Below are 20592 nucleotides of genomic sequence, written 5' to 3'. Positions count from 1 at the left end.
AAAGCAAACTAGAACTATATGAAAAGAAGAAGTTGGCTGGAAGTAAGCAGGCAACTGGACTGCAAAGGTAAGAAATTCAATGTACATAATAGTATCATATTGTAGAAATGCATTTCCTAGCTCATTAAATAATATTCCTATACAATTATGTTTGCATACTTATGCGTTATCATTTTGCCAAGAAACTGAGTGGAAAGCAATCGTGCATATTATATATATATATATATATATATCATATATATATATATATATATATATATATATATATATATCTTCTGGGCTGTAAATAAAATGTATATGATTTTCTATCTATCTGTCTATAACGATCTATTATATCATATATATAATAATATATATAGATATATATATTATATATATATATCATATTCTTATGGCCTGTAAATATGTATATGATGTTTTCTATCTATCTGTATATAATATAATAATAATAATATATAGATATATATATATATATAGATATATATATTATATATATCCTATATATAGATATATATATAGATATCTATATATATATATATCTATATACATTATAAGCTATATATATATAGAATATATATCTATATAGATATATATATATATATATATATAATATATATAATATATATGCTATAATTAGATTCATATTATATATAGCATATATTATATATATATAGATATATTTATCTATATATATATATATCTATAGATATATATCATATAGATATATATCTATCTATCTTATATATATATATACTATATATATATATATATAATCTATATAGATATATATCTATATAGATATATCTATTATATATATATATATATATAGATATATATATATAGACTATAGATATAATATTATTTTAATATATATATAATATTATATAGATATATATCTTGATAGATATATATATATAAGATATATCTATATAGTAATACCTATATAGTATATATCTATATATATATATATATATATAATATATATATAGATTACGATATATAGGATTATATATCTATATAGAATATATATATATGTATAGATATATATATATCTAGATATAGATATATATATATATATATATATATAGTATAGATACTATATAGATATATATTACTATATCTATATATGATATATATAATATATATATATATATATCGTATATATATATAGATATATATCTATATATATATCAGATATATATATATATATATATCTATATAGATATATAGATATATATATATATAGATATATATATATATAGTATATATATCTATATAGATATATCTATATATATATATCTATATAGATATATATATATAGATATATATATATAGATACATATATATAATATATATATATTATATATATATAGATATATCATATAGATATATATATATAGATATTATCTATATTAGACATATATCTATATAAGATATATATATATATATATATATATATATAAAAATATATATATAAGATATATAGATATATATCTATATAGATATATATATTATATATATATAATATATAGAGATAATATATATATAGATAGATTATATATATATGTATGAGATATATACGAATATATACTATATATAGATATATATTCTAATATATATATATCTATATAGATATATATTATATAGAATATATAATAATATATTATATCTATTATTATAATTATATAATGATATCTATATAATATATCTATATAGATATATATATATATATATTATAGATATATATCCTAATATTAATATATTATATATTCTATATATATATATATATATAATATATATATATATCTATATAGATATATCTATAGATATGATATATATATATACTATATAATATAATATATATAATATATCCTATATAATATATATATTATAACTAATATAGATATATATTATATATAGAATATATATTATATATATATAAATATAGATATCTATTTTATATATATATAGCTATTGTTTATATATATATATCTATATTATAGTATATATCCTAATATATGAAGATTATATATATACTATAATAATATATTATATATATATATATATATATATATATATACAGATAGATAGAAAACTATACATATTTCCAGCCAGAAGATATATATATTATATATATATTATATTATATATATATATATATAGATAGTATATATATTATATAGACAGATAGATAGAAAATCATATACATATTTACAGCCAGAAGATATATATATATATATATATATATATTAATATATATATATATATATATATATATATATATATATATATGCACGATTGCTTTCCACTCAGTTTCTTGGCAAAATGATAACGCATAAGTATGCAAACCTAATTGTATAGGAATATTATTTAATGAGGCTAGGAAATGCATTTCTACAATATGATACTATTATGTACATTGAATTTCTTACCTTTGCAGTCCAGTTGCCTGCTTACTTCCAGCCAACTTCTTCTTTTCATATAGTTCTAGTTTGCTTTTCACAAACTCTATTAAAATTTCATCTGAAACCACAAAATGAAAATAAGTCTTGTAGATTAATTTTGTTCAGTTTGTGCTTATGTTTATAATAGCTGTATCCCTTGTCCTTATATCTTTTGAAGGGACTGTGACTGGAGCGAGAGTGGACCTTTAGTGTGAATCAACTCTTATACTTCTTGCCATTTTGGGACCACCTTGACATGGTGAGGGGGCTCTCGAACCTCAGGAATTTCTTCCTAGGTTCAAACCTAAGAGTCTCACATAACATTACATATTTTCGGGTTAATATTTGTGGACTTTTCCATTTTTGTCAAAATTTTCCAAATCAAAGAAATAAGAAAACATAACATGGCTTAACGTGGAGTTAATTCTGAAACTAAATAGTGAGAACTGTGGTAGATCCATCATCTACCCGACAATGTTTGGACCTGTTTTTCAGGCGGAACTATTCTGGGGAGCTGGACCACGGATTCCAGGGGGGCCATGGTTATAGGAATAGAACTCTCGGCATTCTGTCCGGTTTGCCCATAATGTGATTAGGATGGTGATAAGTGTATTATCATAATACTCTTAGTCCTAGCAAGTGGGTTCTGCTTACACTTGGGCCATACTAATCGTGTTATGCCATCTCCTTTTTGGAGTAGGGTAGGGATGCTGACATTTGGGAGTCATTTCTCACTTGTGGCATTGGCGGAAGATTTAACTTCGCGAAGGGCCTACTATATCTTTTCAAGATATTTTTTTTCCTCCAATATTTTATGAATACTGAACTTGATGATTTGAGTACCCCTGGGCCCTATGATGGAAAAACTCTGGCACAATTGATGAATACTGGCACATCACTCCCGAATCTCCTTGGCACAGCCTAAAGCGATGAAAATGCTACAAAAGAACACCCCATTCCAAGTAGAATAAAAAAGCCAGAACACCAATTAGGGTGCATAAAAAGTAAAAAAGAAACAAGCAAAAATCAATTGGTAAACTCCTATATCATAACCATATTATATAATAAAAAATAATTCTGAATTAGAGACAAGTAATCCTGCCATCAATACAGAAAAATAAAAAACATCATAATAGACAAGTAACAAACGCAAAACAAGGACCAAAAAGAAACAAAAACTACCGACTTTATCCCACATCGGTACATTTTGATGAACTCTTTGGACCAGATAACTGGTCAAAATTTCTAGTCCTCAAAACTGACAACAAAATCTCAGCAGCAATACTAGAAAACAAATTACTCAACAATTATCCGACACAGGACATGGAATGTAGACACATCAAAGTCAATGAATGGCTAATCCAAGTAACCAACAAAAAGCAGTCCATCGCCTTTTTAAGTATATTGGATATTATTATTATTATTATTAATAGGACTTAGTTTTTCCAGACCTCCGAGTCTTAAGTAGACTCTTCTCTGGCTGGTTCTCAGGGATTAATCCTGAGAAGAAGGAAAAGAAGGAAAAAAAATAAAAATAAAAAATAAATTAATAAATAAATGAAATAAATAAATAAATAAAAAAATTTAAACTTTATTTAAGAAACCTGTCTTATTAAAAAAATTTATGATGTTAATTGAAAAATCTTTGCTTTCAGCAAGAATACTTTTCAGTTTTGAATTCCGTAGATAAATTGATATTTGTTGGGTCCAATTTGGGCATTCAACAAGTAAATGCTGCACTGTCATGGGTGTTTGACATCTATTACACTTTACTGGGTCGGCATGTGGTGTTGACATCAAGTGACCATGCAAGAATCGTGTATGTCCTATACGGAGCCTTGTTAGGATTACCTCTTTTGATCTTTCTTTTTGAGAAGATGTCCTCCATGCATACACTTCAGTTTTTATATCTTCAAGCCTATTTGTGGTTGGCACCAAGGCCCACTCTCCTTTCCAACCCTGGCACATCAATGGTTTGACAGATGCTATCCAGTCCGACACCACGGCACGTGTAACTGTTTTTTGTTTGTATGGTGTTTTTACGTTGCATGGAACCAGTGGTTATTCAGCAACGGGACCAACGGCTTTACATGACTTCCGAACCATGTCGAGTGAACTTATACATCTCTCACTCCTCAATGGAATGGCCGAGAATCGAACCCGCGACCACTAAGGTGGAACACAAACACCATACCAACCACGCCACTGAGGCGCTACGTGTATCTGTTGGAGGGATAGTGCAGGCCAACCTGGCAGCCGAGTCCACATTTTCATTTCCTCCCACTCCCACGTGCACTGGAATCTAACACACTTCCATTGATAATCCCGATTGGAGGAGTTGATGAATTTTCACTTGTATCTCCTGCACCACCCAGTTTACTGATTTATACTGCCTTACAGCATCCACAGCACTACGTGAGCCGCCAAAAATAACACACACCCCTGCTCCTTCCTCAGACTCCATATCAAGAGCCACCTGCATGGCCGCGACTTCGGCAGCAAATACTGATGATACTAAAGGTAGGCTTCCTTTGACAAACACATCCCTTGAATATGCAGATGCTCGCACTCCAACACTATTCTTGGAGCCGCCTGCACACCATGAATTTGCCTCCCCCTCCCCCAACGTACTCCAAAGCACGCTGGCGGTACATTTCTGTACCTGTCAGTATAATGGAAATAAATAATATAAAAATGATATTTTAATGATAAAATAAAGTTTCACATATACTTACCAAACAATTACATTAGCTGTACGCTTTCTTACCTGGCAGTCGAAATTTCAAATTCCTGGCGGGGGTAGCAGCACTGCCATCGTTTGTGTAGGTGATACAGATGCCGCCCACTTTCGGGAATACCTGGTACTGCTGAGCTTTAGACTTCAATTCGTTGAGCCGCAACGTCCATCTGTGGGGAGGAGGGAGGGCTCTGATTATGTAATTGTTTGGTAAGTATATGTGAAACCTTATTTTATCATTAAAATATCATTTTCACATAAGTGACTTACCAAACAATTACCTTAGCTGACTCCACATTACCCGGAAGGTGGGTATATGGACAGCTTTATGAACAAAAACAACAGTCATGTGCTCACATTATATATAATGTCTGCAGTACCTTACCTTGTGAGAGAGCAGCTACAGGTAGATACTGCCTCTGGTCGGCGCATCACATGTAGGAGACGTAGCAGTAAAGGCCAGGGTCGTCCCTACTAATAGTGGGATTTTTGCAATCGTGGAAGTTCACCGATGATTGACAAAAACAATAATAGTTTGCCCTTGGCCTGGGCGAAAAAACCAGATAACACTACACAACACCATCACCTACACTAAAAACCATATGATACCCTTAACCAGATATAAGAACTGGTGGGTACTTCAGGTACATGTACCCCCATAAACACAAAATGCCTCAAACTCAAGGCGAGGAGACAGTAGAGGGTAAACACCGGGTCCCCCTATGCTTCCTCTCCCAACACCATTTCCGCTACTGACACCTGGTGAAGAACTTATACAGGGTGATAGAAGTCTTCAGTTTTCTGGATTGGACAATTACAGCGTTAGCCAGAAAATTGAAGATGGCCAGTCTCTGGATGAGGATTTTTCTGTGGACTGGCTCAATCTGTTGTCCTGTGCGGACAGGGCAGTGAGACACGGTTCAGTGGAATTGGCTGCCTTATTCACTATGGGAGTACTCAAGAAGAGAGAACGGTAGTGCTCCTTCACATCTCTAGGAGTAACCACGATCCAAACATCGGCTTTGTTGTTCTTCCCCCTGAGTAAACCTCACCTGTTTCCAGAAGAAACCATCAAGCATGTACTGTCGGACCTCGAGAACAAGTCCACCAATGATCTTCTGTCTCAATCAGTGAGAAGACCTAAGAAACCTAGGGCGACAGGAGCCAGAGCTTCACCTTTCCAAAAGCACATCTTTCGAGGAGGTAAGTCGAGGTGGCAGCAGAGACCAAAGACTAACCTATGAACCACCTCCAAGTCTACCAAGAGACCTCTCTTTAAGACAGATAAATGATCGAAAGGTCCTTCACCCACCCGTGGGGGCAAAACTCCACAGCTACTGGGAGGAATTGGGGTCGAAGAGGAGCAGAACAGCGGGTCATACAGGTGCTTCGAGAGGGATATGTGATCCCTTTCACCGGATCCACCACTGTCCAATACACCTGTCTGTTTGACAGCATACTCTACGGGATCAATAAGAGCTTTGGCTTTAGCCAAAGGCGTAGAAGAGCTCATCAGCCAAGAGGTCATAGAGGAGGTAACAGACACGAACTCCCCAGAGTTTTACAACCGGCTCTTTGTAGTCCCCAAGGTATCAGGGGGATGGAGACCTGTTTTGAACGTAAGCGCTTAGAACATCCTCGTCCGGATGATGAAATTCCGAATGGAAACCAGTTGATCAGTAATGTCAGCCATCCAACCGGGCGACTGGATGGCATCTCTCGACCTGAAGGATGCATACTTCCATGCCCCAATTCATCAGAACTCCAGAAAGTTCCTGAGATTCGTCTTCAAGAGGAGTCTTCCAGTCCAGAGCCCTCTGCTTCGGTCTGCCACACACCTCAAGTATTTACTTGGATTCTCGCTCCTCTGGGAAAATGGCTGCACTTGATGAGGATCAACACAGCCTTTTACTTAGACGACTGGCTCCTGAGAGCCGGATCCAGTCGTCCATGTGTGAAGGACTTGCAGAAGACGTTTACTTTGACACAACATTTGGGTATCTTAATAACCACTGAGAAGTCCCAATTGATTCCTACTCAGAGGATTCTCAATATTAAGGATGATTCTCTATAGCCTTTCGGGTTTTTCTCTCCCTGAAGAAGATAGAATCCTGCCTGTTGCCAGTCCAACAGTTTTTGGTTCGCCCATCCTGCTCAGCTCTCGAATGGATGAGCCTAGTCAGGACCCTGGCTTCACTGGAGAGTTTTGTTAAGTCAGGACGCCTACACATGAGGCTGCTTCAGTTCTTGAAAACAAATTTGTCCCAGAAGACACAGTCGGACTCACTAGTTTTCCCCCTGATGGAAGCGATAACGGTGGATCTTCGTTGGTGGCTTTCGAGGGAAAGATTACAAGAAGGAATTTCCCTAGTCGTGTCGAGCCCCCGACCTGCAGTTCTTCTCAGATGCCTCAGCCAGCGGATGGGGAGCCCTCCTAGGAGCCAAGAGAGTATCAGGTCTGTGGACAGAATGAGAAAGACCTTGCACATCAATGGGAAGGAACTGAAGGCCCTCCTTTTAGGAGTACAAGCGTTCAACCTTTAGTCACCAGAGGAAACATAGCAGACTACTCGGCCAACACCACAGCATTGTTATATGTGCGGAAGCAGGGAGGGACCCACTGTTCTCTCTCAGCAAGATAGCCAAAGATCTTCTCACCTGGACGAACGAGAAGAGGATCACCCTTCTTCCAAGATTGCATAAGGGAGAATGAACGTGATTGCAGACGAACTGAGTCAGGTAAATCAGGTGTTACCAACAGAAAAGACTCTGAACAAGTGTGTGTCAGGGCCTCTGGAAGCTTTGGAGAAGACCATCAGTAGACCTGTTCGCCACATCGAGGGACAATCGCCTTCCCCTTCCTGTTCTCCTATTCCAGAACCACTAGCTTGGAGAACAGATGCGATGCTGCTAGATTGGGCAGGACTGGACGATTGCGCTTTTCCTCCCTTCGGAATGATAAGAGAGATCTTAAACAAGCTTCAATCGCACCAGAATGTGACAATGACCCTAGTAGCGCCATTCTGGCCCAGGAAAGAGCAGTTCCCAGACCTTCTCAATCTGCTGGTGGATTTACCAGACTACTTCCACAAAATCCATCGCTTCTCAGATAACCCCATTACAACCAATACCACAAAGGTTGTCCGCTCTGGCCCTGACAGGATTCAGACTGTCAGGAACCTGGTCCGAGCAAAAGGGTTTCTGCGAAGGGCATCAGAAGCTATTGCTAGCTGCAGAAGAAGCTCTTCTGCCGAGCTCTACCAGTTTCAGTGGAGAGTTTTAGGTCATGGTGTAGACGACCTAGCATCTCTTCTTCTGAAACATCTATAACAGAAATTGCAGAATTTTGTTATTTCTGAGGGACACCAAGAAGTTACACCAGTTTCCAAGCATAGAGGCCTCGACATTCGTCTTTAGTTCCTCCAAGATTTCCAAGCATGGAGAAGTGGAATGGAATTGTATGTACTTTAAGGTGGCTCAACGGTCCCTAATTTGAACCATTGAATTCGTCAACCATGAGAGACTTAACTAGGAAGACACTATTCCTAGTCGCCTTAGCCACAGCGGGCAGAGTAGTGAAAGTCCACAAGGCCGGAGAAGTCTCCTTGGGAGGAGGCAGAAACTCCTAAAGAAGGAACTTCTCCTGTCGCATAAAACCTGTAGTTTTTATTTGCAACTTCGACTGAGGGAAGGTGAACGAAGCCTTGCCTGACTCCCTCTTCTTAGCAAGCCACTCTTCTCTTCTTTCAGTGCTTTCTTCGAGGACTGGTTTCGGTAATCCCGAAGGCGTTGATCTCCTATCCTTCACCAACATCGACGGAGGGGAAGAAGGCGAAGCTGATTCAAAAAACAAAGTCTGGATACGTCTGCAACAGGAACCTTAACAGACTAGAATAAGCAGAAGAGGTCTTTGAATCCTGGTCTTGGGTTTCCTCTTCCGACATGTCTTCCTCTTCCGTCTGGCTCGTTGTCTTCTACAAAAAGACCATCAATTCTTGAAGCTGATATTTAAATGGGTCCAAAGAGGAATCCTCTAGCAAGGGTTTGGCCTTCGAATCATCCTTGGGCGAAGCCGAAGTCGTGGCTATCGTACGGCTCTTCTTCGAAAACGAACGACTGGGAGTTGAAAACCACACGAGACGTATGAGGCGAAAGAGTCGAAACAGCTCGAGACGAATGAGGCAAACGAGTCGAAATTCCTATCGACACACAACCAGTATAAGTGTGGCTTTCTGGTGATATCTGGCAATTCCTCGTGGCTTTTCCGACTACAGGCTACGGCACTGAAAAAATGAAATTCTTCATTTGCCTTTATGTAGAAAAAACGGTACCACTGCACACAATGAATCCAACGATGCGAGTCAGTCTCACAAGTGTGCGAATGTAACGCACCTGAATGTCTGACTCCGTCCGAATTTACGCTATCCGAAGAGGACTGACGATCCTCCCCGAAAATCTGTTCCGGAGTCGTGGCTGTCGTACGGTTCTTCTTCGAAAACGAACAACTTGGAGTCGAAACAACACGAGACGTATGTGAACGAGTTGAAACTCCTATCGATACACAACAAGGCGAGTCAGTCTCGCAAGCGCGCGAGCGCTGGTCCGGCGCGAAACTGCAGGAAGGTTGTGGACTCCAGTACTCCTTGGATTTCTTAACAGGCGGTGACATCCCTCTCGCACGCTGGGCATGTCTCTTCGAAGGACGCGACACTAAATCACTCCACACTTTTCGCCTCGATACAGGCAACTGCACTTCCGAGTCAGACGACAACTGCGCGTCACTGATATCTACGCCTTTCCAGCGGCGTTTCCTGGGCACTCGTGAGTCGACTACATCGAAGGAGTCGGCGACTGACCGTGGGCAAACTCCCCCAGTCTCCCTTCAACCTCCGGTATGTCTTCTCCCAGGAGCTGGGGAGTATGACAGTGACCTTCATCTAGGAGAACAGGGGGAACGGACAGCCGCCTCCTCGGACATGACACTGACACTGACACTGACACTTGGTCTAACACTGGCCTTATCGCTTGACTCTTTACGAACGCACCTCTAACATGGAAAAGGTGTTGGGATGGGAAACATGGGATACCTGGTCTGGAGTAATTGGTACTGAAGTTGGAGGACTATCAAAAAGTGAAATTTTAGATAAAAGTGGAGAAGATAGTGACGGTTTGCTCGCCTCTAAAAGGCACGGAAGTTGTCTCTACTCTAGTTTTACTGCACGCTCTATGCGCTGCTTCCTTCTCCTATCTTTGTCCATTTTATCCAAATGGGCTTGAAAAGTCTTCCAACCTTGTTCCTCTAAACTACGGCACTCATCACAAGTTAATTCCTTGCTACAGCACTGACCCTTACATTAACACATTTGGAGTGCGGATCGTAACATAGTTTAGTTAATCTAGTTTTGCAGCAACTGCTGCAAAACCTAACTGAAGAAGAACTAGCATCAGACATCTTTTTAATAACTTGTTAATAAAGAGGCAGCTAACTGATGAAGCAAAAAAGCCAACCAAGAAATTGTACATCACCAAAAAGAAAAAATCCACAATGGCGACGAAAGTCGACTGCAACAACAAACCACCAGTGTTACCCCGTGGCAGGCAGAAAACAAATTGGAGTCTAAAGCTCAGCAGTACCAGGTATTCCCGAAAGTGGGTGGGATCTGTATCACCTACACAAACGATGGCAGCACTGCTACCGCCGCCAGGAATTTGAATTTTCAACTGCCAGGTAAGAAAGCGTACAGCTAATGTAATTGTTTGGTAAGCCACTTATGTGAAAGTAACAATTACAAGCCACGAAACATTGAATTATGTACAGGATACAATCATCCCACCCAACAACGAACAAGAACTTACACCAAAACAACTACTGCTAGACTCCTAAAAATTGAGATATAACAATATTCACGATCTAGAAACATACTCAATTTCAAGTAGGAAAGACAAGAATAAAGATATCAACATTGCCAAAATAAAATTTACAGGCGAAGACCTCCCATTTAAAATAAAAATTCTCGGGCAAAATAGAGAAATTCGTCCTTTCGTTCCAAAACCACTACAATGTACATAGTGCTCAAGGTATGGACACACAAAAAATGCCGTAATAAGGCAATATGCGCAGTCTGCACATCAGATAATCATACCACTAATTGGAACTGTAACCACCCAAAATGTATCAATTGTGGGCTAGCCCATCACACAAAGTCTAAAGAATGCTCATTTTCCCAATACAAGACAGAACTTCAGTTGTTAATAACTAGGACAGGAATGTCAGTCATGGAAACCAGACTCAAGCTAAAATTAAGAGGAGTTAATAATCCATCCATAGTTTCAAATGTAACCAAAAAAGGGATTTTGACGTAGGAAAAATCTATTTCTGGGCGAGGAAGCCGTGTCACCCAGTGAAATATGTCTGCTTTAGCACTATTTCTAGTAAAATATTGCTATAATACCAGAGAACTGCTAAATTGGACATGTCAGAAGCTTCTGACTCGCTCACCTATATAAAAGGTGTCGGTATAAAACTGGGGCGAGTGTTAAACACTACCACAGCAACCCCTCCAATTAGCCTTTTCCTCATCAAAAGACCCTAAATACGGGGAGCCGACCCATAGGTCACACCTAGCTACCCTGTTGAAGGCGTCTGTGACGTCATACTTATCGATAGCCATATCGTGTTCGTACGTTCGAATATAGCTATTTGTTCTTTTATTTTTATTCTTGATTACGGATCGTCAATCTACCTCTTCACCCAAGTTAAGTACTGGTTCCGCCCTTTTTCAATATTTAGAGAGTGATTTTCCCTTTCGTTTTGCCTTTATTTAGGATTTTATTAGGCGTCACTTATAAGTAGCGGGCGGGCGGCAAGTCGCTTTTACGGCTTATCCTTGAATTGTACCGATTTCGAATGGTCTTCCTCTCTGCTTGTAAAATGTGATAATTCAGTACATATATTTATTTATTTATTTCTTGGGTGGCAGTTTTTAGTCGATCCTATTTTCGTTTATGTTTTGTTATTTTCATTATTTTCATGTTTTTCATTTTTCGGGGGTCTTCATTCGAGCACGTTTCTTTATTTCGTGCTTGTTTCCGTTTATACACCCCCCCCCCCCCCCTGTTATTTTTAAGTTTGGTTTATTTCATTCAAGAATTTTCCCTTTTTTCTTTTCGTCAGCTTGCCGTTTTTTATCGTTTTGTCAGTAGGCAAGTAGTTTTTCCCTTTTGCGCCCACCGTTATCGAGTGGCCTTCATTGCGGTTTTATATTTTACGTAAGTTTATTTTCATTTCCCCCGTGTTAAAGCATGATTTTCTTTTAGCTTTAAGTAATTGATTTTATTTTCTCTATGTATATGTTGGATGTTAGGTCGGTTAGCCTACATAGGCTATGCCTACGTTTTCCTCGTGATCTTTTATTTGCGAGGGTACGCTGCTCACGTGATCGTCACCCCATCAGCCCTCCCTCCCTCCCCCTCACGTGGGGCCCCCAGTAGTTGGGTGCTCCTCTCGCCTCGGTTGTCGCTGACAGCCGTTCCCATCAGCGGAGGGGGGGATGTAGAGGGTCCTCCAGGACCTTAGGTTAGTGGGTGTCGCTTCTCAGCCGACCGCCTCCGGAGTTGATGATTGCTTTGCGTATGCAGCCTCGGCTTCCGTGGATTTGTTGCGCTCTGCTTCTTTCAGCTCCCGGAGCTTACATCCATCCGCCTAAAACATTCCTCTCCGCATAAGGCGGATTTAGATTCCGGCTTCTCGGTAGTCGTTGAGGGCTATGTTTACGGAAGTTACTCTTCCGTAGGCGGAGATATGATATTTGTTATTTTAGTTCTCTCTTTTTATTTTTATTTTCTTTTCTTTTTGCCACGGAACTTGCGGGTTCATGTGGCCGTCCCGGGTTACTCCGTGTACCCCCCACCCCGGGTCATAAAGCTCCGGGTGGTTTTATTTCTTACACAGTCCCCGGGACGTAAATATATGAATATATATATGTGTGTGTATATATATATATATATATATATATATATATATATATATATATATATATTTTCCTTTCTTTTGCCACGGAACTTGCGAGTTCATGTGGCCGTCCCGGGTTACTTCGTGTACCCCCCACTCCGGGTCATACAGCTCCGGGTTGTTTTAATTATTACACAGTCCCCGGGACGTAAATACGTATATGAATATATATACATATATATTTTTTATATATATATTATTTCAGTCCTGAGTGCTCCGGCATATGACATTATTATCATAATAATCCTAATAAGTCTGTGCAATTGTTCTTATATATTATTGCACTTACAGGCCACTCAGTGTCTGGTTGCCGGTCTACAGGATCCGTGCAACCATGATGTTTGCCGGAACCATGCCCCGTGCGCAGTATTGCTTTCCGGTTCCGTAGTCTGGCATCACAAAAACTGCTTTGCCTGCTACGCCTTGTACAACAGGTTACCGCACGGCTTGTTCTATGCATATTGTGATGGAATTATATTACACTACTTTTGTTAGTGTAAAAAAATAAATAAATAAATAAATAAAATAAAAAATAAATAAATAAATAAATAAAAAAATAAATAAATAAATAATAAATAAATAAATAATACTTTAAATTAAATTACATTAATTAATCAACATATGTAAGGATAATGTTCAAAGATTTTACTCGAAATTGACACATTCCTTGCATTACAGACGGAGCAGTCTGTTAAGCATGCTGCACTCTCCACCCTCAAGATCTGGGTTGGAGGTTTTGGACAGAACGTAGGGAAAGCTAAGCCTTATATTCTACCTCAAGATATGGCAGCCTTCCCAGCCGGGAAAGCTGCAAGATACGTTGACCCAAAAGTCGCAATACCAATTATCAAATCAATTCAAGATTCAGTTATGGAACAGCAAGAGGCAGAGTTGCTGGACCTTGGTTTGGAAGTAGTCTCACTTGAAGTAGTAAGGATTTGCCCGTTACACTAGATATGGTTACAGGTAACAGTGTTAATGAGGCTAGCCTAGTTGGTCACCGGGGTCTTTCCTCGAGTGACTCTGATTCTTCCTCTCCCTTTACTCCCAATTCCTTCATGGGTTTCACAGGAGGTTTGCCCCCTCCCAGGTTGGATTCCTTCTCTGTGATTCCTAGATTAAAGAGAAAACCTTCGGGTAAAACCTTGCTTAAAAGCCAATCAGACACAAAGCCAAGGCCTGGGCAGGTGCCAGAGGTTCATACACATATTAAACCTAGGCTGAGGTTTTTTTTCTAAGTCTGCAAATCCAAGGCCTTAAGGAGAGAACTCTTCCCATTGCCCCTCAAGTCCCATCCCTTCAACGTCTTGAGATCGGATACCTCATAAGGTACCATAGGGAGGGCTGGAAGGTTCCCCCTTCCCCTTAGTCGGCAAAGACCTGTTCAACACGAATATTTTAAATCAGGTCAGTGGTCTTGCTAGCTTAGTCAGTTCAGTCGCAGCAAGGTTTGAAAGGGTGTTTTTAAAAGTTTAGGTGCACAGAACTCCCTGATTGCAGGTCTCAGACAGGAGTCGGCAGTTCTGGCACCTCCTAGTAACTTGGTGCAAGGTCAGAGCATGCCTGACGGGTCCACGCTCCCTCCGTTCCACCCTGGTGATCCTTGGAGGGTAGCGAACTTCGCTCCGTTTGTTAGCGGGATGCTGACTGCAGAAGGTTGTGGTACACGTAGACTCAAGGATTTCGAGTTCTTCCCCGAAAGGTTATGACCACCATTTAGAGGTTATGTTAGGCTTATAGAGGCAGCTTCGATTAGGAAGGACAAGGTCTCCAAGGGGACTGTTATCCTTTCTAGCAATCAGGCTCATCAAGTATGGATATGGAGCCTAGAAGTGGATCTGTTCAAATACTAAGGTAACAGCATTTAAAAGCCCTTTCACGATGTTTACGTCTGATGACGGGAACTCCTTACCTTTTACATAAAAGGTAGCAGGACTTACCCTTCAGGCAGTGACTCGGGAAGAGCCCCAGCCTAGCAAGACAGATCCCACATCATTGCTACTCCCAGGTAGGGAGAATTTGTGGGAAGTTTGCCGGTTACATTCTCGGTAGGCAAGCTTAAGCCAAACTGTGCAATCAACTTGTTTAGTAAGTGCCTCTGTCAGACGCACTGATCCAAGCCGAATTTGATGCTAGGACACGTCTTGCAAGGTCTCTTAACTCTCTAGTGATGACGGAGACGGCGGCTCTGGAGTACGCTCATGAACCGCTGTTTAAGGTCATTGCGGAGTAGTTACTTTTAAGCATGCAATGTGACTCGTACGGCTTTCCGGTTACTAAGAGAAATGGCAGGAAGCATGTTTTATCCGAGGCTACGATCAGGCACGAACCCAACGAGCTTCTGGCTTCCTCAATCTGGGGTGCAGATCTCTTCCCAGCTTCGGCAGTAAACAAGGTTCAGAACGAGGCATTATGTTTTAATCAAAGCATCAGATTGCGTTGGGGCATTCCTTTCAAAAGGAAATTAGAGTCTTCTTCCTCCAGTTTTAGGGCTAGGAAGGGTCAAAGAAGGTACCAACCTTTCCAAGTTCCGCAACAGCATCCTGTGCTACAAGCTGTTCTAATTCAGCAAGTTCCCCAACCTTCATCTTCTAAGGCTCAGCCTCGGCAACAGCATCAATTTGTCTTCCTTTTGCCGTCGGCTAGCCAACAGGTTCCACCACTGTATTCAGTGTCGCCTGCTTTTAACCCGGTCTATGAGAATCGGGTATTTCAACCTTTTACCAAGATTGCTAGGGGTTGCAGGGCTAGAGGCCCCTTTCGTCAGCGTGGAGGAACAGGAGCCCAAGGGCGAGCTAGAGGTGCATGGTCAGAAAAGGAACCTGACCCTCATCATCTCAATGAAGTTCCTCAAATAGGAGGCAGGCTATATCTCTTTTAACATCGTTGGGGGTTCAGCAGCTGAGCCGAAAGCATAGTATCCATCTATCAGCATCCAACCCAAGGGTTGATGGATTACTCCAGGGATCTTCTCCAGAAGGGAGCAGTCTCCGGGACAAGAACTTGAAATTTCAGAGTCGTCTATTCAGTGTCCCAAAGAAAGGGACCGACCAAAGAAGGGTGATCTTAGACTTGTCCCGTTTAAACTTGTACATTCCTTGCGACAAGTTCTAAATGCTGACCATCTCTCAGGTACGGGCCTTACTTCCTCGTGGGGGCCTCACCACCTCTATAGATCTTACAGACGCCTATTATCATGTCCCGATGGCTCGGCCCTTCCATCCATTCCTGGGCTTCAAACTAGGGAAAGAAGCCTATTCCTTCAAGGTGATGCCCTTCGGGATGAATATAGCCCCAAGGGTTTTCACGAAACTGGCGGAGGTAGTGGTGCAGGAGCTAAGGTCTCAGGTTTTATTGGTGGTGGCGTACCTAAACAACTGGCTAATCTCGGAGATGGCCAAAGACAAGTATATGAAAGCCATGGACGAGGTCATATCTTTCCTGGAATATATAGGTTTCAAGATCAACAGGACCAAGTCCCGATTGGCCCCAGAATCCAAGTTCCAGTGGCTAGGTATCCATTGGGGCTTGGATTCACACAATCTTTCCATTCCATCAGGGAAGGGGATGCCAAGGTAACAAGCCAATTCTTAAAATGCAAAAAGGCTCGAGAAGGAATCAGGAGACGATCCTAGGCTCGCTCCAATTTGCCTCAGTCACAGACGTTCTGTTGAAAGCCAAGCTCAAGGACATCAATCGAGTTTGACGTTCAAAGGCCAATGCCAAGTGTCGCGACAAGTTCGGCCGGGTACCTCTGATTCCCAAGGAACGTCTACGTCCATGGGCAATGGCCGAAAACCTAGCCAAAGAGTTACAGTTGCAGTTCCCTCCCCCGTCCCTACTGGTGCATACAGTCGCATCACTGTCAGGTTGGGGAGGTTATTCACAGCACGACAAGGTTCAGGGTACTTGGTCACCTCAGTTCCAAAAGCTTCACATCAACATCCTGGAAGCTATGGCAGTGTTTCTGACCTTAATGAAGCTCCGTCCTCCGGAGGAGACTCATATCAGATTGGCTCTCGACAGTGCGGTAGTGATACACGGTATAAACAGAGGTGGTTCAAAGTCAAGTCATGTGAACCACGTGCTGATAGCAACTTTTTCTCTAGCTGACAAGAACACCTGGCATCTATCGGCTACCCATCTGGCAGGAGTCCACAATGTAGTAGCAGACGCACTGTCCCGGTCAGTCCCCCTGGAATCAGAATGGTCACTGGACCAGGAATCCTTCAAGAGGGTTTGTAGGAGAGTACCGGGTATGGAAGTAGATATGTTCGCTACAGGGGCAAACCACAAGCTGCCTTGTTACGTAGCCCCAAATATGGACCCTCTAGCATACGCTACGGACGCCCTGAGTATAGGTTGGAACCAGTGGAGGGAGGTTTATTTATTCCCTCCAGTGAACCTTCTCCTGAAGGTGCTGCACAAGTTGAAATCCTTCAAAGGTCAGGTGGCTCTCATAGCTCCTTACTGGCCAAAGAACAATTGGTTTCCCCTTCTCCTGGAACTAGGTCTTCGTCCTCACCCTCTCCCTGACTTGAGGCTGTCGCAACAAGTTCAAACGGTGACTGTGTTCGATTCCTCAGGTCTTCACAAAACCCTATCTTTATGGATTTCATGAAGTTTGCAGGTAGGAGGATAGGGGACATTGATCCACAGAACATTTTGTTCTTGGAGTCAGACAAAAGAGAATCTACACTTTGCCAGTATGGTTCAGCAGTTAAACAATTGCCTACATTTCTCAGGGAATCAAATGTTAAAGTAATGACAATGAACGTGGCTATAACATTCTTCAGGACTTTATTCGAACAAGGCTTGGCAGTTGCCACAATAACAACCACTAAATCAGCTCTGAAAAAGATTTTTCTTCTCGGGTTTGGTATAAATCTGTCTGAGTCTTATTTCACCCCAATCCCAAGGGCTTATGCACGCCTGCGGCTTATTCACAGGCCGTCGTCAGTGTCATGGTTTCTTAACGATGTTCTCAGGTTAGACTCTAAAACAGACAACTTCAAATGTGATTGCCAAACCCTTTTGCGTAAGGCACTGTTTTTATTAAGTCTGGCTTCAGGTGCCAGAACATCGCAGATGTCATCTTTATCTAGTGGCCAAGGGCATATAGAATTCCTTTCCTCGGGTGACGTGTTGCTTTCACCAAATAAATATTTTATGGCTAAGAATAAGAACCCTTTGGTAAGGTGATCACCATGGAAGGTTGTTCCGATTCCGCAACATCCTTCTTTATGTCCTGTTAAAACTCCCAAGGACTATTTATCTGGAACATCTACCTTTTCCTAGAAGACAGTACGAAACTGTACAGACATGTTTATTAAATTAAGGAAATGTCCTTTAACACACCAACATGAGAATGAATTATGTTCTGAATCCTTAAAATACAAAATTGAAATTATAAAGTAAAAAATAGACTTATTAATAATTATGAAAAACAAACACCTGCTGAATCTAATAACCAACATGCAAATGCAACAAATTAAAAAAACCACAGATCAATTTAAACGCACATAAACTTCGAAGCAAAATAAAATCGGCAATCAATTAACAGAATTTAATACCAATTCCTCCAAATAATGGAAAATAAAATTATTCAGTGGCACATAAATGACCTCTTAACCCAACTACGTCTGGGTGAATTGCAAAGAATCCTACAAGACCACAACCCAATATGTATATGCCTACAACACAGGATCTAACCCCACAAACATTCGACAGTACAAAACTGCTTGTTATTCACCAACTGATGGTGGAAAACTAGGCACAGCAATATATGTTCATAATAGTATCACCTATGAACTTGTAAACATACCATTACAATCATATCAGATAACAGCTATCAAATTATATATGCCGGATAAAAATAGATCACAATTAGTAACTTATACAACCAACCAAATTTTAATTCGAATTTCAGTGATCTACCAGCATTAATTGATAATCTACATGAACCCATACTTATAGTAGAAGATTTTAATGCTCATAGTCCCCTTAGGGATAACAATCACCCCTGCTGATGTGCCAGGAACAAACTTAGAGGAATACGTATTGGAGCATGACCTATGCTGCCTAAATGAAAGTGACATGCCAATTTACTTCTCCAATACTCACTTAATCTTTTCTTCGGTGGATATCTCGCTGTACTCAGTAGACTTAGCTGAAAGATTTAAGAGTAAAATGTCCTGGATGACTCATTTACCAGTGACAACTTCCTCATAGTCCTTAATTATTTATATAATAATTTAATATTACCACCTATAAAATATAATATCCAAAAAGCAGATTGGGACATTTACAATCTACATACCAGAAATATACCACCATTTCCGCATAACCAAAACACACAATACATGTGAATTCTTCACGGATTTCATAATAAATGCTGCTGATAAAAGCATACCTAAAACAAGGCCACACCCAAATAAATCCGCTGTCCCATGGTGGACTCCAACCTTATTAACTTTAAGTAAAACCAAACACACGTTAAGTCGAAATCTTAGCAGACTTAAGACACTGCTCAAAGCCTTAACAAATTGTTCAACCATACAAGCATTCTAAACAAGATACGTAGTTGTAATCAACATAACAATCAATTATATTAAACCATTATATAATAAATATAATGCCAAATTCCAAAAACTTGTAATATCTGAGAAAATATCATCATGGAAATAGATCATGTATCAAGCTTGTCAACAAATACATCTAAGAAAGATATATGGCAAAAAATAAGGAAAATTAATGGAAAACATAAAAGACTCCCAAGAAATGCAATAAACCAAAATGGGAAACTAGTATATCATGACCCATGTGAAATCTCAAATATGTATACTAATAGGGAAACACTTTGAAAACATAAGTGCCTACTCAAATCTAAATGAACATTTTCAAAATATGAGAATACAAGGAAAAAATACTATACTCAATTTTGAAGCTATTGAAGATCTAGAATATAATTATTCATTTAATATGGATGAATTAAACAATGCTCTATATTCATGTCATCCATCGGCCCCTGGCCATGATAAAATATCATTTGAAATTATACAAAGACTAACCCCCATTGCCAAATCATATCTATTAATATTCTGTAATATCATCTGGATGAAACGTGTTTTTCCAGATAAATGGAAACATGCTAGCTGTCTATATAAAATACTAGAAAAAATAGTTAATTCACGACTAACATATGTCATAACAACGCAATCAGGATCAATAGCTGGTCTATCAACCCTTAATCCACTAACCTGTCTAGAGGATCATATCAAAAAAGGATTTGATCAGAAAAATTTAAGTGGCAAAATTTTTTTACATAGAAAAAGCATATGGTACAACATAGAGTCACAATATCATGCAAAAACTTCACTCTGAAGGTATAAGAGGCCATC

The sequence above is a fragment of the Macrobrachium nipponense genome, chromosome 10 (assembly GCF_015104395.2).
Source record: "Macrobrachium nipponense isolate FS-2020 chromosome 10, ASM1510439v2, whole genome shotgun sequence".
Lineage (NCBI taxonomy): Eukaryota > Metazoa > Arthropoda > Malacostraca > Decapoda > Palaemonidae > Macrobrachium > Macrobrachium nipponense.
The sequence above is the reverse complement of the archived record's forward strand: the minus strand, read 5'-3'. Positions refer to the sequence as shown.